At 37.6% G+C, this 27,953-nt stretch overlaps 1 long non-coding RNA gene across 1 annotated transcript; it reads left to right on the top strand.

The window, feature by feature from the left end:
• Positions 1-70: 70 nt before the first annotated feature.
• Positions 71-27,526, top strand: LOC108381674 (uncharacterized). Its single transcript, XR_001849642.1, has 4 exons — positions 71-120; positions 26,459-27,019; positions 27,189-27,329; positions 27,445-27,526. It is a non-coding gene; the product is annotated as an uncharacterized LOC108381674 (long non-coding RNA).
• Positions 27,527-27,953: the final 427 nt, after the last annotated feature.

The following is a 27,953-nucleotide window of genomic DNA, read 5'->3' as shown; positions in this document are numbered from 1 at the left end:
GCGAGATAATATCAAAATTTTGGTTGAACGTTTGGTAAGCGCTGGTCAGCTGGTTCCTACTGCTTAGCGACGGCTATCTGAATGTTTTCGTTAGTCATCGCGAAGTCATCAAATTAATGGGTGAGTAAAATTCTCAAATCTAAAATATGTTGGTATGTATGTATGTACTTGTATATGATCAAATACCATTCAGTCAAAGTAGATTATTGAATTATTGAAATGGAAAATCAAATTTCACACACAAATCATAAAAGTTAAAGCAATGTGTACAGTAGTGGGGGTTAAAAAATGTTGAGTGTGCAAATTTGCATTTTTGAGTTAGTTATGCGCAGTGAACCATAAATGTGGCCCTCTTGATCTGCGTGCGTGCATACCCGCTCTTAATTTATTTTATTGTTGTTAGTGCTCGTCTATATACTACGCTTCTGCAGTTTTGTTAAAGATAAAATATTCATTTATTCATTTCAAAAGCAGATAGAAAATTTTGTATTTTATTCAGCAAAATTGATATTTGTCAACGGGGCGTATACGCAATATATTTTGACTTGACTTATTTTTAATCCATAAAATTTTGATACGGTTTCACATAAAATAATTTATATTTTAAGAACGAAAGGGAAATAATGTAAACGGCATTGTATTATGATTACTAAATAAGTAGTATAAAACAAAAAAAAAAAGCTCCTAAAAAGCAGTTTTCTCCAAAAACAAAAAAATACCAAAAAACCTTGTAATTCCCCAATTTCTGTAGGAATTCCCAATACAAAGATTTAGGAGAATATCTGCATCTGTATATTAACAGGCTAATATAAATTTTGTTCGAGTTCATTTGGCGGTTCTACTGGACCGAGTTTGAAACCAAAAGCACTATTCGAAAGACGTGTTGGTGTAGATTATGATTATGACGATTATGAAGACACAAACGAACACGAGGACGAATACGAAAACCAAGACAAATATGAATACGAATGCGAAGACTAAAACGAAAAGACGACGAAAACGAATACAGATACGAAAACCAAGACGAACATAAATATGAAAACGGAGACAAATACAGGGAAGATTTCGACTACGGATACAAGCAAAGGTTGCCAACTTAGTGCTTTAAGCACTAGATTTAGTGCTTTTTGAAAATTAAAACGCCAAAAAAAAATGGTTTAGTGCCTAGTGCCCTTTTTAGTGCTTTTTTTGAACAAAAGTTTCTGAATTTACAAGAATCTACAAATTTAAACGCACTAAAATGCAAACCATGATTGATAAAAATATGAAGTTGCAAACCCACGTTCTTGCGTTCTTGTAAAATTGTATTCGCGTTGAAAATGCTAGCACGCAGATAAGTTAAGTTTTTATTTTTTTATTTTCTTGATTATTGATTGATTACACAGTTCGAAAAACTTTATCTCTTTTTGCCAGCAGAGTGCATCGGTTTTTGTAGATTTTTCGGTGCTGAATCCAAAACTGGCTGCAGAATTTCTCTACCACGTCAGAATTTTGAGATATCCTAACCTCTAAGTGATACTTAGGGTATCATTAAGTATTACTCTTCCCCTTTAAAATTCAATTTCGTTTGTTGTGATTCGATTGTTTTTTCTCCAGATGTACCAGTTTTAATGTGTACTTCGGTATTACTTCGTAAGCATGAATGGGTATTTATTTATACATGTAAATAGTGTTTATTTTTTCCTTTTGTTTACCACAAACTGTTATGAAAAAAAGAGTATCCTTTGATTAAAAAAGAAATTTAGTGCTTTTAGTACGGTAAAACGCTCTTTTTTCCAAGGTTTGGTGCTTTTTGAAACTCAAAAGTTGGCAACACTGGATACAAGTACGAAGATAAATAGGAAGACGACTACGAAGCCAAATGCGAAGGTCAATACGAATACGAAGACGAATGCAAAAACGAATACCAATCGAGGACAAAAACTAATATTAGGACGAAATACGAAGACAAATGCGAAGAGTAATATGAGTAGTGGTACTAAGACGAATAAGAAAACGAAAACGAATGTGAAGAAGCATACTAAGGCTAAGGATATATTAAGAAAAAGTTAAAGCCTTTATCAAACGATGGTCCAAAGACTTGAGTGATCTTTTATTGCCTTTTGTTTATTCGCATTTTGGTTGTTTGTGTTTCCGACAGGATAAGAGTATGTTGTATTGTAAAACCATTTTCTCTTTTGTTTATCTCTTAGCTCCACTGTGACAGAATAAAATCCGTGAAGAAGCAATTCTTGCTGATCTCTTTGAGAAATTTACCATGGGACCAAACAAAACCGTTTCCCTTCAATAAATAAGAGCCAGTTGAAGCTCTTAACGATTCAAAGTCGTAGGAAGAGGCTTAGTGTGTTAGGCATGTCTAAGCTAGTGCTTAAATGCTTATGCGCATGGTTCAATAATACAAGGTTAGATAATTATTGACAGCAGCGGTTTGACACTCCCTTACAAAAGGTTGCATTTATGAAGGACAAAGAAAGGGGAAGAATGAAATCTCTTGCTGCGAAAATGGTAGTAGAAAAGTACGCAAAGTAGGCAGTTAGTAGTGAAACTCTTTTTGTAAATTCTAATGTATTTGCAGAAAATTTGGCAATATGGAAATATGGAACGTAATATTGATATATCTACGTAAATTATGCAATTTATGTGCTATTTAGCTGTATAAAAACTGCAAAAGAACTCAAAATTAAAATAAAACTACTATGGGATTTATATAAACATACAATTTAAAAATAATTTATGTTTTCATCAGTTAAATATGCTTCATATGCATATACAAATAAATAAATTTTGCCAAAAGCTTATACTTGTATTTCACTCCAAAGCACCAAAGCGGTGCGAGAGAGACAACTGTCAGTTTATCGAACCTTGTATTATTGAATCATGGCTTATGCGATGACTTTGACAGATATTCAAACCAGATTGTGACCTCAGACTTGCTTTTTCGTATCAAATAAAAAAATTAGCTGAATTAAACACATAGTAGATTACTTTTTGCGCAGCTGGTAAGCTAAATTAGTGTATAAAACAAGTGTTTAATACCCAGTTCGATACTCATATATTTCAAAAACTTTATAGTTATGTATTTATTTATTTTTAAAAATTTTCAATTAAAATGCAGTTCATTCTACAAAAAAAACTTTATAGAAAACTAAAATAAAAAAAAACAAATTTTCATCCAAATTTCATAGTATTTGGATATAATGGAATCGTTGTGGAAAAATTGCGCGTAAACGGATAAGCTAACTTTTTGAGCTTTTTATTTATAAAATGCCACAATTCTCTTTCGGTCTCCATAAAATATGTATGTATTTATATTTGTATTCCACCAAAAAAAATTGATTATTCGCCAAAATTACCACTGACACACTTTCTCGCCTACATATTGACTGATTAATAGTGCTTGCACACACCAAAGCATTTCTATTCCGGTTGGCATACAAAGCCAGAAAAATGTAAAAAAAAAAAAACAACAAACCAAATGGCGAACTTTGAAAGTGAAAAACACTTGAAATACATACAGTGACGAACAAAACTATTGGCACAGTGAATTTTTCGCCATATATGCAAAGTTTTTTATTCTAATTTATTTTCGATAATTTTTTATAAAAATGTAGTTCATTCTACACCAGAAAACATAATAATAAAATCTCTAAACTTTGTGCAAAACTCAGGAAAATTCATTAAATTTGCACACTAATTTGCAACTTTTTATTCAGATTTTTTAGAAAAATTCTAAGTATGCAGTTTTATTGCCCATTCAAATTTAGTATAACAAAGTGCAAGTTTAAAGTTGCTAGAAAATCGCGTTATTTTTTGGCAATTTTTTTAGTGGAAGGGGTTGCTCATTTTCTCCATACAAAAAATGATTGTCGAATTACTTTGTATGGAAGAACTTGCGTGAAAAAAAATTACCAAAAATCAATGCGATTTTCTAGCGACTTCAAACTTGCACTTTGCAATTTGAATGGGCCTTAAAACTGCATACCTAGAACTTTTCTAAAAAATCAGAGTAAAGAGTTGCAAATTAGTGTGCAAATTTAATGAATTTTCCTGAGTTTTGCACAAAGTTTAGCGATTTTATTATTATGTTTTCTGGTGTAGAATGAACAATATTTTTATAAAAAATTATCAAAAAAAAATTAGAATAAAGAACTTTGCATATATTGCGGAAAATTCACTGTGCCAATATTTCTGTTCGGCACTGTAAATAAATTGCAGCAAAGTGAAAGTTAAACCAATACAGGCAAGCCAAAAGCTGAAGCGGTTGACAATCAGGAAACGGTTGAACGCAACGGGAACTGCTTTGCCAAGCGAAATGTGAAAATGGTGAAAATAATAGATTACCAGATTAAAAGCGTACTGGAAGCGAAGGAGTGGGCGCACAAAAACACAAACAGAATAAATATATAATGTGCAATTATATACATAAATAACTATGAAAGTTTTCTAGTGGCTTTCGAAGGTATTTACAGACGTATGTATTTATAAGAGATACTGCGAGTGTACTATGGTAAATAGTCCGCGAACGATATACTAAATGGAGCTGAACTTCACAAAATTGTTTGTTAAATTTTCGATAAGTATTTATCAACAACAAATAAAAAGAACTCGATGAACAAGCATACTGGCTGCAAAAATGTGCTTGAACAAAAACTTTCCACGCTTTCGCTAGAACCGTTGTAGTGCTAAACGCTATAGGGTGAGAGGCGTGGCGTCTACAATCGCAACGCCACCATTCACAGCTCGCAGCTTTTCCTCTTTTAATGGATTATCAATTTATTAGTAAAATACTAGTGCTTCCTTGAGGCGCTTTGACAGACGCAATGCATCATTTACCAAAACGCAATCCCACTGATTGGACCGAAGTAAGCGTTTAAATTAGCGTGTTGGTAACTTCTAGCCGGCGGCTGGTAGCGCAACGCTTAAGCTGATGCCACGACCTTGCCGTTGAGCGATTGCCGCTTACATACATGCATGCATACATATTTATTTAGAAAGAACACCCGCTCCAACAAAAGAAAGCAGTCACTGACGCATTCGCTTTGTAATTGATTAATGATTCTTTCCGCGTACCTTATGCCCTTTCCATCATTTATCCACTTACCACAAAGCATTGATTTTGTTGTTGATATTATCGTGGTATTCTTAATGGCAGCCAAGGGACCGGATGTCTCTGCTAATAGACTTCCGCTACTACGCTCACTGTATATTTACTTAGTTTTTTTTTATTATTTCGTGCTCCTCATTTGTCGTTGCTTTCAATAATTTTTATAACAAAAAAAATAAATAAATAGGAAAAACCAATGCAATAGAACCACAACAAAAAGCAAATACGAGCAAATGAATTTTATTATTAATTTTCTAACGAGCCGGCCACGGATGCGCGAGGCTTCGCCACGCGCTGAATGTATGCCTATATATGTACATTTAAATCTTGTCTAAATCCGCTGAGTAGCGAGGTCAAAATACCTCGCCTTTCCTTTATACTATGTATTGAAGACAGTAATTTTAAATAGGTGGCAACCCCAATCAAAAAACGTAAAGTTTTCGTTACATGCGAAGGCCATGCACTCTCAATTGGTATCTTACTTTTTCCTCCAACAAATGGTGAATTTCTTATAGTATTTAAACAGGTGGCAACCCTACTCAGAAAAATAATACATTATTACAGAACCAGAGGCTAAGTCGTTTCGTTTGACAGCTACGGTACAGAACTGATGCCTACGCTTATTATGATTGAAAATGGTAATTTTATTAACAGGTGGCAACCCTACTAAAAACAAAAAAATTTTAGTGATCTTCTAGAGGCCAATCCCTTTCATTTGACATCTCATCTTTTGTAATCCAACGAACGGTGAGGATCTTATAGTTTTTTAGACAGGTGGCAACCCTATTAAAATTCTAAGTACAAAAAGATCCCTCTCCTGTCGATACAGAGTATATTTGAGAAAATCTCGTCAAAATCCGTTCAGTAGTTTTCGAGATTACCGCGTACAAAAATCACGACTTTCCTTTATACTATGTATTGATAAAGCACCAACAACTAAAACATAACTATGGATTTCGTTTATTTCAACCACTCGTGTTCATAGTGTTCATACTGTGGGCGCATTGGCTTCTAAATGAGGAAGAACAGCTCAGAATTAACTAAGCGCAATATTTGAAATTAGGGTCTGCCAGCTAATTGCTCCGAAAGGTCTTCTAGAAAACTATTGGAGACACAAGTTTGGACAAAGTAAATAAGAGCGAACAGGAAATCTTTTGAAAGGTACAAAGAGCTTCATGTGTCGGCATTTCAACTTCAGGGTAAAATCATATCAATTCTTCACCTTTCACTGTTACAGACAGTCATTCATACTATGGGTACAAAGGATATATGTATGTTCTTTAACTTTAAAGAGGTCTAGCAGCCAATTTCATAGGACAGTACTGAATTAAGTAGAAGTAGGCTGGCTAAATGGAATACAAGTTGGCTTAAAAGCCAGCATAGATTACGTCGTGAATACCTAAATATACATAATAATAATAATAATAATAGATCGGCGCTTACACATATGTTAGTGTTTGGCCGAGCTCCTCCTCTGACTTGTAGCGTGCGCCTTGATGTTGTCACACAAATCGGAGGGACCTACAGTTTTACGCCGACTCCGAACGGCGATTGTATTTTTATGAGAAGCTGTTTTTCATGGCAGAAATACATTCGGAGGTTTGCCATTGCCTGCCGAGGGGCGACCCCTGTTAGAAAAAAACATTTCCAATTTACATAAGTTCCAATAAAAATAAAAATAAAAACCAAATGATAAAGTAGAAAAAGTAAGAACAGTTAACGTGGCGAACTTAGCTCAGCGGATTGACCACTGGCTTTGTAATTTGAGGTCGCTGGTTCATATCCCAGCATAGCAACTATAACTTCTACCTTTGGAAATTATTGTTGTTTTTCCAAATCATTTTTTCATTTGAAAGAAACAGCGGCATCAAGCTCAATAAAATTGTTGAATAAGTTGCAATATGTCAAAAAAAATTGCAACTAACTTTAGAATCGATTACTGTTATTTTTTTTTATGAAAATAGCACAAATTTTTTGTTAAAAACCCGTTTATTTCACAACATAGTCTCCGTTTAGCTCGATAAATTTCGGCCAGCGTTTTTCAAATTATTAGATAAATTTCTTCCAAATACATAATAGTTTCCTTCAAGGTCACAAACTAAACTTTTGTTTTAATGATGACATTTCTCTTGGTTTGGAAATACGGAATAGTCGCTGGGAGCTAAATCTGGTGAATATGACGGATGGGGTAAGAGTTCGTGGCCCAATTGATGGATCTTTTCGACGGTGATTACACACCTCCTTCTTGGCCAAATGTGGTCCTTTTTTCTTCTAATCTATATAGTTCTGTCCAAAACCTCTGAATAGTTTTCGTCAGTGATCGTTTAGCCCTTTTCAAGATAATTGATTTGATCTATTTTGGTACACTTATTGATTGTTCCTTGGTCGCTTGTGTATTGCAAAAATGCATTCGAATTGCGCCTATGGTCGAGTTGCACCCATCTCATGGATGACATTTTCATATTAAACTATTCATGTAAAACTTGACGCATCCACTCGGTTGAGATGCTTAGGGCTTCAGCCATCTCACACACTTTTATTCACCGATCGCCTAATATATTACATGGATTTTATCGGCGATGTCTGGCGTGACGACCTCTTTTGGGCCATCTGAACGTTCGAAACTCAATAAATCGCTTTTTACGCAATGAAATTGATAGCACAGAATCTTCATAGCATTTCGCAAACCTTTTCTTGACTTCGGTAATGGATTTTTTACACAAAAAATAATGCTTCATTGGCACACGAAATTCACTTTTTCTCGTTTTCGTTGAAATTCCTTATCCTTTCACATAATCATTTCTAGAGGGAAAGAAAATAAATTTGCTTAGCATTATAACCATGAATTAAAATAAGGGTAAATGACAATATTAAATTACAATACTTTCCAAGAAACTCAACTAACAATACGTCTGTTGGTGCATAAAGCCGAGGAATAAGTGCATCTGAAGTATAATCCTTACATACATTAACTTACATGAATACAAAGTAGACAAGTTTTTAGTAAAGTTGTATCGCAGTAAATCAGCACAGATAAAAGATAAAACAGCAAAGCGGCTTAAGCATGGAAAAAGTACATATGTATGTAAATAATAAGAAGAAATGTAGAAAACTTTCAAAAATAGTATTCGGTAGAAGCACATTGCTAACATCACTGCTGTACCTCTTTAACAACAAATACAGGGTGTCTCGAGACAAAAGCAGAAATTTTAGTTTATGCGAAAATCATAAACATACATAATAATTTGCATATAAATTTTAATTTATTGCGGATCGCAATCGGTTACACCATTGTCAAAGATATCACATATAAGAAGCATATAGAGGAGCAGTACAGTTTTTTTAACGAATTGAAAAATACAAATTTCAAAATAAAATTTTCCTTTTTCAAGGTTTTTTTTTATTTAAATTCTCCAGTTTCCACCTTTAGTTGCAGTATTCCATGGAAAACAATCTCCTCCCAACTTTTCGATTCAAAAATTTTCAAACCAAGCCAAGGCCTGTAATGAGGTTGCGCCAGCATATAATGCGGACGTATGTGGGTTTTCCTGCTGAGCCACTTTTGCCAATACGGATTGTATTTATTTCAGTCTCTTCTGATATTTTTCTATAACAATAAAGTTTCGAACCCAGACTTTGAATATTTTGTTGCGCCATCACGAAGGCCTCTCCTTATCTTCCGTGGTTTGCTAGGAAGCAGACTACGGTTGATTGCACAAACTTGAGGGACGGCTCTAGAGTAGTGTTTTTTTTTAGATGTACTTGCTGTATGGCCCGGGTTGTTAGCTTAATACTTGAGCGCGGAGTACCCCCGTATTTCCGCTGCAAGTATTTTGGTTCATTCATCTTGTTTGAGTGGATTTTTTGTACATCGCGCACCATGATATGAATGCTAGTGAGTGCGGTTGCATTTACTGTGTGCCTTTGTAGTGAACTTTTACTGTCGCAGAAGAGACCGGTGTTGCCGTATCTTTAATTTAGGCGAAGATGGTTGCTTAAGCCGGTCTTGTTTGAGCAGCGCTTTGCGTTTTGTATCCACAATTAAAATCGAACCCATTACTGGCAAAAAAAATACGACCCTCCTATCGGGCCGAATGCATTGTAACCACAATGGCGGAGGTCGCCCGGTGTCCAAGTACTCCGTTGAGACTGGGTTTTACGAAATCTGCCAGTCTGGCTTATCTTTGGTACGGGTCTAATGATACCTTTACTTTGCTTAAATGTCTAAAGTTATGCATATATATCGGTTTAAACCTTTTCTTGGAAAATATTTTCGAGGGTACCTTTCAGACCAGCTCTCAGTTCACGCTTAACGATATTTTTATTGATGTAATACATCCAAAATTGTATAATTTCTTAAACATGCATCAACTTATTTTGTTGAGAGATCCTACATTTATCTACAAGCATATTAATTTAAGCATTATTATCTTTTTATTAGCCCACCCGAGAATGTGTGCCTCTATGCCAGCGTGCTTAAGGTGAGAGCTTATACTTTTTGTTGCTACACAAATGTGTGCACATTTGATACTATGAAAAGTGCATATGGTGTGACGGAAATAGTGATGACGATGCACATTCACCTTTTCCAACTCTTACACGTGTGTAGGCTTATTGGGCTTATTGGGATGCCTGTAAATCGTACGACACCATATGGGAAAATATGCACTTGCACTCAGCATATTGTTTCGAATCATATGTATCCCAACTTTTACTGTAAATGGAAACTTGTGCATGGCATGGCAGTATTTGTGCACATAGAGGTATGCATAAGTTTTTGCAAGTAATGTATACTCATAACGCCTTTCCAATGAACTCCAACGAAGCGCTTACGGCAGATACATAAGCAGCAAACTCAGAAACGTGACCCAGACAGAGTGGCACTCAAAAACTGAAAATTGCACTATAATCTTGTAGGGGTTATTTCATAAATTTAAATTTGTTACGTTGATTCATTTTAAATGCATTTATGTGCATTAGGGTGGTCCTTAAAAATCAAGTGAAAGAATTTTTCAGTCTCACCCCCTCAATCGGTAATACCACAGCCACAGACCATCGCATATAAATTTTGGTCCCGATTGGAGACGGTTAAGGCGTCCGCAGGGCACGGGTTCAAGTCCTGGTCAAAGAAACATCGCAAAAAATTAAAAAAAAGGTCCTTTTTTAACAGCGGTCGCCCCTCGGCTGGCAATGGTAAACCTCCGAGGTTCTCATAAATACACAATCGCCGTTCGGAGTCGGCGTAAAACTGTAGGCCCCTCGTCTTTGCGTGACAACATCAAGGCGCCCGCCACGAATCGGAGTAGAAGCTCGGCCAAACACTAACTTATGTGTAAGTGCCAATCTAGTATTATTATCAAAAGTAGACGCTTAATTTTTTTGTTGTAGTTATGATTTCATTTCGTTTCAGAGCAACCAATACGAATGCCTATAGTTCGTTTCACGTAAGGTCTCGGTCCAATGGTCCTGAGACTTCACAGTCGTCTTTGTCATTTTTGGCGGCTACGGTATATTCGTCAGTTTTGCTTCGAAAATCATAAATACATAGGTGATAATAAATAGATAGGCGCTTCGCTGATTTGCATTATCAAAACGTATGTAGCATATCATCGGCTATCTACCATGTTCAGGAACTCAGAAAAGAGGAACTTCACAACTTTAATTCTTAATGCTTTTAATACTACACAGACTTAAAAAAAAAAAGCTTGATCTACAAGTTATCGTATAAAAGCCCACTCGAAATCATGTTTTTTCGTCTTTGAGTCATCGATGTAGATGGTAATACCAACATTTTTCGTCATTAGCCCGGCGTGCCATTCTCTAACTGCAAATCATATACAAATTCTGAAGCGGAAGTCCCAAACCACATAATGTAATAGGGTGAGCTTTGATTTCAATATCGTATCATCTTCAAGATTCCCTCAAGATCGAAGCGTTATGATGAACTATGCCAGATATGCCGTGGTATGTGAGTTTCTGCACCCTTCAGATTACATTCTGTTAGCTGCTTTTAAGCAGTACTTTTCACCAGAATACCGCTCCATATATTATGATGGGTCGCAGGACTTTGGTATGTTATATTTCGGTGAGTAGGTAATTTAATTCCCCTGCTTTAGAATAGTTATGGGCTCCCCTTAAGATTTGGATGCATTCCCACCTAACAAGTCGCCTATCACAAGCATTTGTAAAGATATTTATAGCATAGCCGGCACCACCCTATCCAGACCTGCTGATTTTAGGGGGTCGAAAGATTTCTTTCCTTCTATTCACTATGCCTATAACGCCATCGCACAGCCTGAAAATTTTCAATTATTCCTGGGTAGGCTCAGTCCACGAGCCTCATTTGTTGTTCCAAAAATTTTTTCAACCGAAACTCTTCCGTTGCGTTCCTAATGCGTCATGCCCTACAGTTTCCCTAATCCCTTCTACATCCACTACATTTGGTAATACGTATTAAAGAGTTCTCTCTTTCCACGTTCCTAGTTTCATTAACTCTGCATTCCACTAATCTGCTTTTGTTCGTGTAACTACATACATATGTGGCCTAGCAGCAGTACAGAAAATATCGAATGTGGTAGTCAGTAGCGGTAACGGTTAACCGACCGATCAGTGTTCATTATCGCTCATTTAAATTCTACCTGGGCCGTAAGTAGTTTGTGGAAAACAATTTTAGAAAACCTTTGTTAACCTAAGTACATATCGCACACCATCTTCAAAAGAGACCCAACTCAAAATTACACGCTCGTCAGAAAATGTGAAAAGCTATTTCTTAGCACATGCTAATCATATGGTCAAGGAAGATCAACAAATTTTCAACAAACTATAACAAAAATTTGCTGAAAGGTGAATAAAAGCTCTGTGTACATTTTTAGTGCATAATTTCAAAAATGCCAAATTTTGAGTTGTGTCACTTTTGAAGGTCGTGTGCGATATATGCCTAAAAAACTAAATATCCCTTTTTGTGAGACGCTCTTTCGTGACAGAGATATACCGATGCTGATCGTTTCTAGAAAAAAAAAAAAACGTTTGTTGTAATTTGCATTTCCCACTGGCCAAGCATCGTAACACTCGACTAAAGCGATCGCCTTTGAGCCTACAAAGTACACATACATATTTATGCAAACATATATGGATGTAAAAAAATCTAACTTATAAGACTTCCCTTAATTTAACTTTAATTATGCCACTTGGCCCATTTCAGGCGGAAGTCAGTTCGACAGGCGACACCAAGTTAACATCACTATACATATGTTTGTATGTAAAGTTAGCTAAACCATAAATGCAAGCTGTTAGTTCCTATGCATGTATGTACATATGTAAATCTAAATGTATGTCCGCTATCACACGTACTTGAAAAAGATAAAGACAGCAATTAGCATAAAGTTGCAGTAGATAATTAGTGCCATTAACTTACTTTAGTTGCAAGCTAACTTCGCAAAGTTGTTCTACAAACACCAACAACAATGGTGCGAACAGGAAAGCAGCAGCAGCAGCAGCAATGCGCCACAACGCCACAAAGGCAATGTTGATGATTAGTGATGTGCTGAATTGTCGGTACCCAATACTTCAAAAATATTTCGGTTCCCAGTTCTTCCTTTTGGGTACCCAATACCGATTCTTTACATTAAACCATCGCCGCTTTATATATTTAAAGTTTATAAAAAAAAAATAATAATTTTAATACCATTTTATTTGCTATCGGCCAAAAAAATTAAACTTGTCGCAACAGTAAAATATTATGTTATCAGTTTTCACCTTAGTAAATGCGAGGTTTGAGTACAATGCTTTGAGAGATGAAGAAGCCCTTCAAAAGCCCTGAAAAGATAATATCATCCGATTCATCTAGGACACAAATTTTTCAGACAAGTAATAGTTCCTCTGCATTATGGCGACGGACAATCATATGTGCATTACATATACATTTTACATTTGAAACAATATTAAAAGTTCTCTTTACCCCTACATTCGGCTTCTGATTAGCGAGTCTCCCCTGAACAGGGTTTTCCATATTTTTTGGCCAATGTGCGAATTTTAGAAACTTAACTATTACGATACCGAGTATCGAGAGTATTGGATACTTTTTAAATCGGTACCGAGTATCTACCAATACTTAAAAGTATCGACTCAGCACATCACTAGCGGTGATGACGAAAAGTGCTGCCTGTAGTGGTTATTGTGGCACTCGTGGTGGTGGTGGTGGTGGTAAAGTGTTGGGAAGAGAATGATGCGCGACACTGTAAAATGCTAATAAGAAAAACGAATAGAAGACAGGATGAAAAGAATACGATAAAAAACGAAAGGAAATAAATAGGAATCAGATTAAGAAGATGTCTGTCATACGTCAGACATTATTACGGGAAACTTTTTTTATACCAAAAGCACATATTAGCTGCTTACATGTGCTCGGAAACTTTTAAAAGCCGTCTGAAGTTAGCTGGACGAGCTTAACATAGATTATTAGGGTAGAGGGATAATAGTAAGACATAACTAGGATCTCGCAAAATTGGTTTGGAAATCAATCGTCGCTGAATTTCGTCCATTTTTCAGATATAAAATTTTCAAAACATGCTGGCGAGAAGTTCAATGCCTAAATTTCATTTACATCTGCATGCATTGGGCACAAAAATGATGTAGAAAATATGTCGCACTAACTTGAAGCAGGCGACCAAAGTTGTGGTAGGATAAACTTTTTTACTACATTTATTTTCCTTCTATACCTTTTGACTTCCTTTCGCTACTGATTTATCGGACAGGTCGCATATTGTCAAGATGCGCGGATGGTAGCAGGTGCGCTAATGGGACTAAAAACTACAAGTGGGCCATGTGACCTAAAAAGAATGTGCACCACCGAAGCAAAAACGCCTCTCTCAAATGTGAGGGCAATATGAAAATGCACAAGGAAGTATAAGCAAAACTAAAGTATATGAAATTAAAGTTGCTAAATTGTATAAGCGAAGCAGCTACAAGGGATTCAACTAATAAACGCTTGGCCGCCCAGCCAAATACCTGCTGATACCAACCAAAACATAAAAGTTTAAAAGAGTCAGGCACGTGACAGCAGAAAGCGGGACAAAGACAATAACGACAACCAAAAACTAAGCGTAAACGTAAGCAGAGTAAAGAAAATTAGCGCGACGTGCCGCATTGGCAATGCAAGGAAAGTAATGTTGAGCAACTTAGACCAGCTAGGCGTGACATAAAGCGCGCTTTCGAATGCGGATGCACGCAAAGTAATAAAAATCGCTTCTTATGGTCTCATTTCTTTGGGTTGCTCTCAAAAGAAACTTGCTTAATTTCCTTTATTCCAACATCAAAGTTAGATTTTCTTATGCTACACTGAATGCTGTAAGTAGACGTTTTGCACAAATGAGCGAATGAAGAGCAAAGTAAACCGCAATACGAGATTGCAGAAGCAGCTTTAATTTATTTTTAAATAAATAATTATAATAAAATCGTCGACAAAATGTTTGCACAGACGTAGCCTAGCACGAATGTCAGTGGCCAAAGCAGCAAGCTGTAACAACAACTACAAATTTTCATCCTTGCAGGATGAAGCAGGGTTTTGGTACGGCAACAAGTTAAAGTACTTTGTACTGGTTGTACTATTTTCTCAGCCACAGTCATTTCTTCGTCCTTTTTCTTCGGCACTCTTTCAACCTACAGCTTAAACTAACGCATTTCGTTTAAGCAATTCTAAATGAAAATTCTTTCAACCTGCTTATCTGTTTCTCTTTAAACTTGATTGCCTGTGCCACCACAGATTTCCACACCGCCGATCTTGATCGTTATCAACGGCACACCCAATGCCTCATCAAGTTGATTGCCAATGTCCATGGTAGCATGAGTTCACCAAATCGCTCTACTATCGCTATCGGGAAAGCAACAAACAACAATACCATTTTACGCATTTTCCATATGAGTGGATAGCCAAAGGAATGCAACGCAAAGCAAAGCAATACAAACTTAATAAAAGCGCAACCAGCACACATATTAACATTTATACGAATACTCAAGCAAGTACAGCAACAAAATCGTATTTCTTAGCAACAACCACAAAACGACATGTAATAACAGCTACAGTTCAGTGGAATTAAATTAAGTAGAGCACAGTGGAGTTCAGTTGAGTTGAGTTCAGTTTCGTTTAGGTTCAGTTCATCTTTTCAGTGGCACCAACTGCCATCAGCTCGACTTGAACTGGTACAGTGTACTGGTTTGGAATGCCTTTTTATTACTTTTTTGCCAAGAATTCTATGAATTAGCAAATATCTTTCGATGACGTAGTTGATTAGTAATTAAAATGCTGTTAAAAGAACAGGGGTAAGTCCATAACCCCGACATCCCAAGACTCTATCTTTGTTTACCTTTAGTCTGGCGGTAGATCTGACCAAGGAGGGACAATCATGTCAAGTATAACAATGACGTCTTTTCGGCTACAAGGCAAAGATGGCATTCCATTTTCGTTGTCAAACGAACGCGCCCAGATAATCAGTAACCATTCCAATATTTTCAATATCTAAAAAATGTCAGTAGTTCTCTTCTGTCTAGGTCCGTCCACTGCTCCCATGCGCTCACTGTGTTCTGAGTTTACACAATCAATTATTGTAAGTCTCGTAGAAAACCAACTGAGTTTATAAAATCGCTAGGGCGGCACAAGGACAGATGATGAGCGTTCCCTTGCCCAGTTCCCGCACCTTGTAGGTAGCCCCCTGTATCCAGTACTGGGTTAATGTTTTTTTATCACCACAAGAGTTAAATAGTGTCGAGATACTCCTTGACGAGCTCGAAAGTGATTATCGTATTCAAAAGGGTTCGACTGGTGAGAAAAGATAACTGCAAAACTTTTGTGTAAGTTCTTTTCAAGGTTTGATTGCGAATATGTAGAGATTGTATAGGTGGCTCACTGCACTAAAAACCCACGCCTGCTCCGTTTCCCTCCTTCCGCGGAACAACCGCGGCCTATTGCCTTTATATGAAGATCTGCGGAGTTGTTCCGCTTGACGCCATTTTCTTAGGATAGTGCTTGCCATATGACAAACAACGGACTAATTTACTGTGCCATCTGCGCATTGCAATGGAGAGCCGAGTGGCTGTTCCACCTCTACCTGTTCTGTCCTCCGTCCTTTAATGTCTAGTACCTATTATGCACTAATATAATAAGTGATCGTTTACTACTTGTAGCAGCGTATGTTACGCGAGATACCCATTTTAGTATCTAGTACTTAAATTGTCGTATTCTGGTCGTTCGGTGTTTCACTTTACCCTATTTCAACCATTTGCTTACCCTGAAATTCCACTTCTTTCTTAGTTGTTTCTATTGACGTTGTCTCTATTACGGGTTCATCAACAGAGGCTCTTTCACCTCTCTTTTGTTGTGTTTGTAATGGACTCCCTACTAACAGAACCAGCAATAGAGCCCTAGTCTTGTTTACACGGAAAAGGAAGGTCTCAACCTTCCAGTGTTTAGGGACATCTGTCCGAGGAGGTGTACTACCTAGATACGATGCTGATATGGAAAACTCACGTCGAGCTGAAGGTAAATCGAGCACTGAAAGTTTTCGGACAGTGTCGGAGAACATTTATGGCGTTTTCTTTTCTACAAAAAATTTTGCCTTTAATTTCCCTCTCCTTAGTATTTTCGCGTAGTGGGCAGAGAGAAGGGAAAATTTTCCTGGGGAAAAGAACACGCCGTTTGGTATCTAGACCGGCTATGGTATTCTGGATATAAATACATAGTTATAATCAGGTCAATCGTCACGTACTCTACTGTAGGATGGTGGCGCAGAACCATGGCCAAAACCACGGTTTCTTTGTTAAACAACCTCCAAAGGAGTGTGTGTATAGGCACTACGAAGGCCATGATTACAACGTTAGGACCGGTTCTTAATGATTTATTGGATTTGCCACCTCTGAATATAGCGATCCAAGAGGAGGCAATGAAATCGATGTGTCGACTGCACTCTTTTGGTTTGTGACATGACGATCGGAGTTCAGCGCACAGCGAGTCCTTCAGAAGGTTGCCAGAGAAATACGCTTTCTTTTTGGCATCTAATGAAAAACGATATCTGGAGTATCTTTTGGAAGAAAATACGTCATTCGATTTCTTAATGGGAAACAATAGAGAGACTTAGACACTCTCTTGGGAAGCTTGGTGAAAACTTTCCCATCTTTACCAACGGCTCAAAGACTTAAATTAATATTGGAGCTGGATAGCATCTGGATGGTAACTTCAGATGCTTTACTGCTGTGGGTGGAATAGCAACGGTCTTTCAATCGGAAGTATTTGCAGTACTGAAAGCGGCAGACTGGATAATTGGTGAAAGGTGGCGCGGACATAAAATCATGATCTGCAGCGACAGCCAAGCTGCTCAAAGATGGCCTAGGAATGTAAGTTCAGACTAAACTTCGTTACAAGCTGAAATGAGCTTGAACTTGTGTGGGTGCCAAGATACTACGGTGTGAGCGGCAACCAACTGGCTGATAATTGGCGAACTGCGGTTCTCTGGACCGGAGCCAATTTTAGGGCCAAGCATAGCGGCAACGATCGGGTACATCAAGTATCTTAAAAACAAAAGTCATGAGAGCCGTTGGCGTGGTATTGACACCTGTCGAACAACCAAGTGTTTTCTGAAGAGGCCTGACAGGGTTTTGGCATAGAAGGAGTGATCTACGGGCCCTGAATGGGCTGATTACATGTCACAATCAATGCCGACGACATATGGTCACCATAGGCATCATCGACGATCCACTGACTATATATCTTGCTTGGAGGAGGAGGATAATACAGAACTTTTTCTCCGCCGCTGTCCGGCTTTCGTTAGGCTCAGATGGTAAATTTTTTGGTAGGATGTATTGTCCCTCAACAAACTGCTAGGATTCATAAAGGAGCCTGGTAAGTTTGCTGAGCAACATTGCCTAAGTGTTTGTAAAAATTGCTTTGGTTTCTCAGGCCACCTACAATTCCATTCCATTACAGAGTTTACGTAGTTCAGGTGATAATAAAAGTCAGGTGTTAGTGTGCTATATCCAACTAGTATAAAACCTTGCGGATCCCCCAGATATTCCGCAATCACTAGAAAACTGTTTCCCAATCAAATCGTTAGACGCGATAAAAAAAAAATTCAGAAACTTCCAATGAGCGACCCAAAATCAAAATTCGAGTCCGAAATATAGCTCCTTTGCATAAATATTTTTCCATTAAGCATTTTTTTACACAGTAATTCGTTACAGGCATAGGGACACGCACCAAGCAACTGGGCTAATCTGAAATTCGTTTGATTTCACAGCATTCGCACAAATTCGCAACCTTTGCATTGGCTTCGTAATTGCTGTTTATATTACCGTTATTGTTGTATACGTTTAAATTAAAGCTTTTTTGTGTAATTTAATTTAACAGTTTTCCGTTTTCAATTTTTTGCCTCTGCTTTTATTTCATTAACTTAAATTGGTACTTGGTTGTATAAAGGACATGCAGCAGTAGAGCAGCTGAATGCAAATGAAAAGAGGAAATGGGGCAATTGAAGAACAGGAGTGGGGGCATACAGTGAGTGTGGCCGTAAGGCTGAGTAGTGAGTAACTGGGTAACCGCCTGTTGATGTCTACGATGTATGACTGTTTGTTGGCATCGCAGTTGCATATAAATAAACGCGTTTATTTCGTTTCTAGGACACTTCGTCTGCTTGCAGAAAGAAAGCCTAAAGGAAGGCTGGCAACAGATTGGGCAAGCAACAAGGCAAACGGTGAAGCGGTCCTAAGGAAGCGGTAGTGGGTGCGGTTTTTGCACGCTTGCGTGAGTTGTTGCTTTTACACTCTGAATACTTGACTGCTTCATTTAAATTAATAATCAAAAAGAAATGAAAATAATTCGCAAGCAAAGAATGTTTACGTTATGTGCTTCGTTAGCATTCAACAACGTCTGAATGGAGTGTGGCAATGTGTTTATATGCATTTGATTTATGTATTTGTGTTGACGAGTCCTTCATTAGCGCTTACCATGAGCCTTGTGTTGGAGGATAAAACGAAATAGCAGCGGAAAAGGGCACTCACCAAGGCAATTAACCGAAATTTGCAACTCAGAAAATTATTGAATGAAAATTGTGGAGGGTGTGCCCATTTCAAATGGAATGGACCCGATTTAAACCCCACTTTCTAGGACCATATACTACAGAAATTATTTAAATGCTTGTCTTAGATTGACGGCTAGCTACACTTATTGGCTCAATAGGAAGCAGTTCACAAGTGGCTAATAACGCTTGAACGAACAAAACAAATCGTCGTTTAAAGTACAAAAGCGCGTATCAACAAAATGCAAAACCGCGTATGTGAGGTTGCATAAATTATTTTCAAACACCCAAATTGCCAAATGGTTGTCTTTTTTATAAAGCAATCGCATTCCTGGCTAGTATATTTCAGGACGAAATGGTAAGGATTGAGCCAAGAGCTTGTGTGAGCAAATCCAATTCTTGGCAGTAAATAACAATTACGTGGTTTTGCAGAATGACGATAAGCGGTTTTGTACTTTAAACGACGATATGTTGTGTGAACCCACCTGGAGTTTGTTCAGGGTAAGTTACCAATTGATAATGAGTTCAACTTTCAGGTTGATAAATTTATCAACTCATCAGGTTTGCAAGGCTTTTATCAGTTTATGTGAGTACCCCTATTATGTTATACCGCGTTATGTTATGCTTTGATATATTATACTGCTATGTTATGTTATTATATTTTATGTTTTCTTGTATTATGTTATGAAATGTTATGTTATTTTACTTATCTTAATGTTATGCTATGTTTATGTTATGTTATATTATATTAGGTTATGTTGCGAAACCTAATAAGCTCAGCATCTCGATACTCTAAATTTCTTTGAATTTCTGATATGGCTGCAAGCAGCTTTTCGGTACACACATTCCCTTTAGTGATGAAAAAAATATCTGGGAGTGTTCTGCCATAATTGCTTCAAGCTTAGGCTATCAGACTTCTGCAGTGTTTTCTAGACGGAAATGACTGCCATTAACCCTGCCGAGATAACTTAATTTTTTGTACTGAAAGGATGTCCTTTAAGGATGTCAATGAAAACACTTTTTCAAACTTTTGTTTACTTTTTTCATTTATTTAGTCCCTCATTTTCAATATTTTTTAAAGAAATTTAATAAACAAAGAATAAAATTCAAAAAGTGTACGTCGCGCAGACGAACGTTATCTCAGCAGGGTCAAGGAAGCAGTAGACATACTGCTCTAGAGCGTGACGTCAGTAAAGGAGGTAAGCATCTGTTCCGATAAACAAGAAGCAATCAGTGCACTGAGATCACTTATGTTGTGCAAGAAATTGGTCAAGGAATACCTGATATGTTTCTTAATTGCGTTGGAAAACGGGTAGCCACCTGAAGCTTTATTTCGAACAGGATAAATCGGGAGCGATCAAAGAAGATCCTTGCTTCCACAGTCACAACTATCATATGTGGCGGAGATTTTGATTTGCATATACATATGTATCCAAAAATCAGTTTACCGATTGATAAAATATGTTGAGGAAGACGTTACTCTTCTGTTTTCATCATGATCATGAGCCTTGTGAAGGAAATAGAACACATGACGATCTCTAATTTTTATTTTTTTAAGAGGAAGCATCGACAGCCCTTACCCGCCAGTGTGGGACTTTGACGCGAAATAAACCTCCTACTGGCCAAGTACCAATCCGCCAGGTCCCACCGTCAAGTACTTCGTCGGGAGGCGGTCTGATTACTAGGCTTGCACGTTCGTCTCACTTCTGCTACCTAGTAGGTTTTGCAATGTCTTTTTCAAAGCGAAAGACCTTTATTTAAACTACTTTTTCACCTCTTAAAGTCTTTTGACGAGCTTGGATTACATCGGGTACAATGCAGATACAAAAACAGAAAAGGCGAGTTTCAAACCTGTATGCGGATGTATATGTACTGTCATTGCGGTTGAAACGGCCTAGGTTCTAGTCCGCGCCTACTCTTTGGTTGGTGTGTTTTAGCTTGCATCACCCGTTATTCCTCTGCCATCAGTATTTCTTTCGCTTTTCTTACTGTATGTAATTTTATTAGCAATTCAAACTACGATTAAAACGCACTTAATCCCAATCAAATTGGCCACGAAAATGATGTGCTAAATTGAATATCTGTGAAAGTTTGCTCCCCTTCATGTGCTCTTCGCTCCTTGCAAAACTTTTTTAAGCAGCCATTACGAAAAACATCAATTGTCAGTGGCCGAAATGCCAAGAGGGGAACAGTGAATGCATAAATGAATTCCAGCGAAAAGTTGATGTCAAATATATTTTCAACGAAGATTGCTTGGAAAACTCATTTTGCCTCATTGTCCAAATGCTGCTAACATTTAAGTGTCTTTTGATGGGTGATATTGTGCTGGCAAACAAGCAGCGTTAGATTTCCATATTTAGTCATGCATCCCTCCATTTCGTGGGCGCTTGCTATTGTCTGTCGCACCGTAGCCCACGGTGGCTTCTTTGTCTGTATGGCGTAGTGCACTTAAAAGCACAAGATGTGAAATTAAATTTCTTTGCTGCATTATTCAATCTTTGGGATTATTGCTAATCCATTCACCATTCGCAATTGACAAAAGCGTCTTTTACCAAGCGACAAAGCCAATGACAGCGGCATCGCCAGAAACAACAAAAACGACAATATTGAAATGAAACTTTTGCTGGCACAAGGAAAAGGTCGCTATCGTCTAAACAAACCCATCGACAGTAGTAGATGAGTCAATGCGCAAACACCCAGGCGCACAGACGCGGGTTAGACGAGCAACGACGGACAATCAAAGCAAGATAAAGTCAGCAAATAACCAACACTGCTCTCCGTTTGGTATTCTTGTTATCCTATTTTGCCTTGCTTCCTGCGTGGCTGAGCCGGTGATGTGATAGTTTTGGTATATAATGCCAATGTGTCTGAAATTTCGTTTCCTCAATTGATAGACCTAGCAAACCGCGAGCCCTTTGGGTAGTGCGTTGTGGTTGGCGGGTACTATGGCCATGAGATTAAAGGTGAAGTAAGCAGAAATATTAATATTCTTATGCAAGACAGCTAGATCGAGAAGATTGGACAAGTGGGTTCAGTACTGTTAGTTAGGGGTGCAGAATGTAAAAAACCGATACCGGCATCTAAGGAACTGACGGTCCACTGTATTCCATGCTGATGTATAAACAATCGTAGGCTGCGCCAACATTAAAATTGAAAAAGGTTTAACGGCGAGTTTTAGTTATCGGCCATCGGGCCATTCTCCTACAATATTTTCAAATACAAGCTTGTTAAAGACTAACTTATAGTAAGGTATCAGGCCAGTTGTCACGAAAATGATCCTCAACAATCTTTTTGTAACCACAATCACTTCTTTGTCGCAGTTAGCCTTCTTAGAAAACTATAATTATACTCAGAATCCAGTACGGATATGGAGGGGTAGGAAGTCTTACTGATATAAGTTGGTTTTTTTTTGGGTTTCTCAGCGGTCAAGTTTGTGTGCCCAAGAGTCACAACATCAGCTCCCGGTATTCAGGGTCCAGGTACATCCAATCGATCCGCACAACCAACACCAAGCTCATGACCTGCCTTCCCTCAAGCGAAATATAATCAATACCTGTTTATACGGGGTGGTAAAATTGGGAGGGTGGGATTGTATTCGTAATTTTTATGACCTTAATGTAAGCCTATTTCGTGCTTTATAGCAGAATGGGGATAATTGTAAAACTCATACGGTATCAAAGATGAGCCTGAGTCGGGGTGAGTCGTAATGAAGACTGTCGCTCAATCTAACCTAACCTTCCTTGGCCTGCGCCTGTCCTCTTCTACGCCCAATTAGCTCTTAGATAACTATTCGGTTTTTAGCAAAAAAGCATAAAATGTAGTCAAGAGGTAGCGTTTGTAAAGTAAAGTAAAATTATATAGTATTATGTCGACACCTGAGTGGGAGATCGGCCTATCTCGGCAGCCAGTTCGAAAACACCTAATCTTATAAAACTTTTCAAGAACGCCCTATTTCAGAATTTGGTTCAAAATCGCCCCATATCAACTAAAAATGTATTGAAAATATTTTGAGAATTTGAACGGAATTCTCAAATAGAATGTACTTGAAAAGTTTCCTAAGATAGCGCGTTTCTCAATCAAAATCTGAAATAGGACCCTTTTGAACTGGCTGTCGAGATAGGTCGATCTTCCAATCAGGTGCCGATATGTACTAACTTATATGTAAAACACAAAATACAAATATTTGCGATATACTCGCACTTGTGTTTCAATAACGGCATGGCTCTTTTTTCTAGCAAAAACTGTTGACAGACCAACTGAAAAACCAACAAGCCCAGCAGGTAGATATTCATGCCAACTCGTCTGCTTCGATGTCCACTTATTTTGAAACAATTTTTAATCCAATTACGCGCTACAGAGAGAATGCATTTGTAGGGCAAAAAACTCAGAAAGAGTAGCAAAAAACCTCTACCAAAAAAAAATCTAAGAGCATTGAATTGGAGTTTCGAAAAAGGGAAAATGGATTTATAGCCCCAGTTTGTGTTCGATGAAAATTCAAATTGACATTGTGTTGCTAAAGCTGCTTTGGTTGTCGATGCTGGTAATGATGGCCGTCATGTTGAACGACACGCTGCTGAAAAGTACTGTATGTGTGTTCAATTATCGAAAATTATGCCGATATCCGTGGCCAAGTGTTGAGCTGTTCTATTGGCCACACTACTGACGGATACTCATTTAGGCACTGAACCGTTTGGTCGTGTAAAAACCGGCCGGCATTTGCGAGTAATTGGCGATTTCCATAGGCATTCTGCTTACCATTCACACTGCGGGTGAGTATTGTGTTTGATGTTTTCGTTGAAGAGAGTGCATGGGTACGTGATTTAAATTTGTTTCGCAAATGGAAAGCACCACTGGTTTTACATGCAAACATAAAGCAAAAATAATATAAAAAAAAAACTTTTTAATATACAACGCTTTTATAAATGGACTAAAAAGTAGAAAATAATATTTCTCAGTCCCATAGAATTTGTTTTGATAACTTTTGATTTTGAAATTTTAGCAAAAGTCGTTATAACCAACTTATGAGATTGAAAATGAAAAGCGTGGGGCGCATATAATAGCCACCTGAATTGATATGAAGGGTAATGGATATATGAATAACGACCGCTTAAAATCGATCTCAAATTTGTACTTTCGCTGAAGAAATTTTAGGTCTACCTTATGTAGTTTGCCTATTGTCAATTAAATATAATGCTTTGTATTGCATGCGCCCCACGCTTTTCATTTTCAATCTCATAAATTGGTTATAACGACTTTTGCTAAAATTTCAAAATCAAAAGTTATCAAAACAAATTCTAGGGACTGAGAAATATTATTTTCTACTTTTTAGTCCATTTATAAAAGCGTTGTATATTAAAAAGTTTTTTTTTATATTATTTATTTTCTACTTTTTAGTCCTGTCTGAATAAAATTTTGCGATAGATATTAAAATAATTCAACGATATTAATAGAAAGGTGCACACACATGCATTTACATATGTATGTACATACAAACGAGCACCAATTAATTTTATTTAAAGAAATGGCGTTTCGTCTATTTCCGCTGTAGCAAACGTAGTACATAGGGCGACATCTAGATGTCATCTACCTCGCCCTATTCACTACAGATGTCGCCCTATGCACTAGACTTTTTATAGGAACTTTGCAAAGCACAGGTTTTATGGTGTCGGACACACAACATTGAAAGTTTCTGGATCCACAACATTGAAAGTTTCTGGAGCCACAACATTGCAAGTTGATAAAAGCGTTGTAAAATAAAGTTAAACTTGAAGGTAAAGATAAATCTAAAGATAAAGACAAAGATAAGGATGAAAGCGAAAAAATTTAAGATTAAAATTAAAATTTTGGTGAATTTTAAGATTAATTTTAGGATGGAGATTGGGATTAGGACTAAGATTAAAGTTAAGATTGAGTTTAAGTTTCACTTCACGTGGCACTCGCAATAATTCTCTGTGGGGGTTTATTACGATGTAAAAATTTTTGTGAGTAGGCTGGTAGACTTCAATTAGCTCTACGACGAATACGTCGGAGCTGGCACACCAAAGCCCTCGACCCAAGGCTTCACACGGGTTGGTTACCGCATCTCGCACATGGGTGCCGGTGCGAAAATATGGTATATATCTACTTTTTGAATCAGTGATGGCCATTTATACAGATGGGTTTTAAGCATAATTTGAGACGACCTAAGTTTTTTAAGATTATCTTACCATACGGGCTATACTTGAAGATAAATCATAGGAACCCTTTTTAATGATCCAATAATTACAAACACATTATGAGAAATGGTCAAAGGTATAAAAAACCATAAAATAGAACGTGTGCAATCGCTCTACAACAAAGCAAGAAAATTCATAAAAAAAATTCGAGTCCTTTAAAGCTGCAAACTCTTGGGAGAGCTGATAATCTTTTGCCATTTGCCATTTCACCTCATTTGAAATAAAACGGCATTTTTTATGCGGCTCTAAATGCAAAGACACACATATATCTTTGCGTGTATTTTTGATAAGCTTGGGCGAAAAAATCACTATTCGAATAAAGACATTCATAAAAGAGACATAAAAAGTGAAAAATACATAAGCATTTAAAAGCACTGGCAAAAACAGTTGCCCTTTAAAACGGTGCTAAAAGTCGCGTACAAATAATATACTATGTCTGCATTTTTTTTTTTGACAGCACATCACAGCCAAATACAACCACTAATAATAAATGGGGAAGTGTTTTTCACCCACAGTTGGGTGAAATTCGAACATTCGCGTTTTTCACCCCAACTCGGTGCGATTGCACGCAGCAAGTTTTGCCAAGGTGAAACATTTTGTAGTTTGCAATTGCCAGAAATTCATTTTCAAGTACAAAGCAGCTTTGTCAAAGCTATAAAATTTGATTGCACGATGATGAAGGTGTCGCATTCAAAGGGAAATAGGAAACATTCTTTCTGCTATTTGTACAATTTTTACTTTACTTCACTCCCTTTTTTTGAGATAAAGTATGTAATACAAGAATTCTTTTTCTAACCAATGCAAGATCAAAGCAGTGAAAAAGCCTGCAGCAGGAGTGAAATTGTTTGCATTAGTTACTCAAGTGTATTGGCGCAACTTTCAGGGGTTGCTATCAGTTCGTTGGTAGTGTTGGTTACTTCTTTGGTTCGCCAACGAAGATCTAAAAGGGCAGCGAATTTCTTTGAAAATTGATGCAATACTAAATTGCGTATTAATGCTCAACGTGCGAGCAAACATATTTCTTATAACTGTTTTTTTTTTTCATTCTTATTTCTTCTCGATTCGCCAACTCACCCCAGGCATGGAAGCGGATTTGTTCTGCGTATGTGCATGAAGGCGCCATCAACACATGCGCCATGCATTTCACGGTACCAGTGCCAGCAGATGTGCACGCTAGCAGAGTTAGACCGCGTATTCGATAAATTTACTGGGGGAGCGCACCTTTCTTGTTTCCCCTGTACGCAGAATTTTTTCTGCCAGGCTGTTTGTATTTGTGTATGTGGCTGTGTGTGACCCAACTTGTACACCACTCAAAGTCTAATTTGCACTCCATTAACTTCCTCGCCAACATGTAACCAAAAACCAAAACGGCGAGAACAACAATGGATTGTACCGAAGGACTTCCACTGCTTACCCATACATGCCGACTGCAGTAACCCTACACCAACAACATGGATTATGAGCAAGACCATCCACGCTCATCATACCCGACAAGGGCTATGTGCCACAGCAAATGAAGACGTTTCTGGTGCATTTGCCATGCACGGCGAATGGCAACAAGGACGTGCTGCTGGTGAGCGGTCCGCCACGCACTAATGCTACCAAATTGCATTTTAAACGGGATGAAATCTGCCTCAAAGGTAAGCCCTCATCCAGCCGGGCTAATCTATTTATGTATGCAGCCCGCTGAGTATCCATCCATTCTCATGAAATTATTGCCATCGGGCATCATTGCATTTTTAATCACGCATTTGCAACTTTCTCTTCTCATCCGCATATTCTACTTGTTGTTCTTCTTCCATCCTTTAGGCTTATTTCCCAATGAGAGCGCTCTCGCCAGGACACGCGCTGCTGCGTGCAAGCGGCTTCTACACTCTACCGGGTTGTTTGACTGATTGCGTCCGTCTTGTATGTGCGCGCATGCAAGCAGATACGCCAGGATTCGCTGCGGTAAGTATTTGATAGGGGCGAGTGTGGGAGTTTGTGGAGGGAACGAAAATGCACTTGCTTTATGAGATTTCATAACTCTCTTTTTCTCTTTTTTATTTGCTTGTTATTTTTGTAGTACTACAAGTTTAACCACTGCTTATAGCTTATAGCAGCCACATCACATTGTTTTTTGGAACGTTGGATCCATTGGCAAGACCGCCAAGCACGAATAGTGCTTCTACGCGACTATGGCCAGCCTGAATAAATATCCTTCGGAATCAAAGAAGTCCCGACAGTAAGTAAGGAAGAATTATACAAATATGTATACGAGGGCGGAGTAACTTGTTCGGAACTAATTTTTAAAAGAAATTGTATAGCAAATTCAAATTCTACAATTGATTCTAAGCAAAAATGACGATTAAACTATATACCAAAAATGACGTTTGACCCTCCCAATTTTTAAAAGAGAAAGCATAAAATTTTTGTTTGTTAAGGCACGTCTTGTCAGACATAATATTTAAGGGTAGTCCTACAAATTTGTCTAGCCGCCTGACTAACTAATTAAACTAAAAGTAATTATCAGCATAGACCAAAGAATAATTAGGATTGCATGCAAATTAATTTTTTACAAAATTTGCACTACGA

Source organism: Rhagoletis zephyria, unplaced genomic scaffold (assembly GCF_001687245.7).
Source record: "Rhagoletis zephyria isolate East Lansing unplaced genomic scaffold, Rhagoletis_zephyria_1.1 Rzeph_scaffold_00140, whole genome shotgun sequence".
NCBI classification, from domain to species: domain Eukaryota; kingdom Metazoa; phylum Arthropoda; class Insecta; order Diptera; family Tephritidae; genus Rhagoletis; species Rhagoletis zephyria.
The sequence above is the reverse complement of the archived record's forward strand: the minus strand, read 5'-3'. Positions and strand labels throughout refer to the sequence as shown.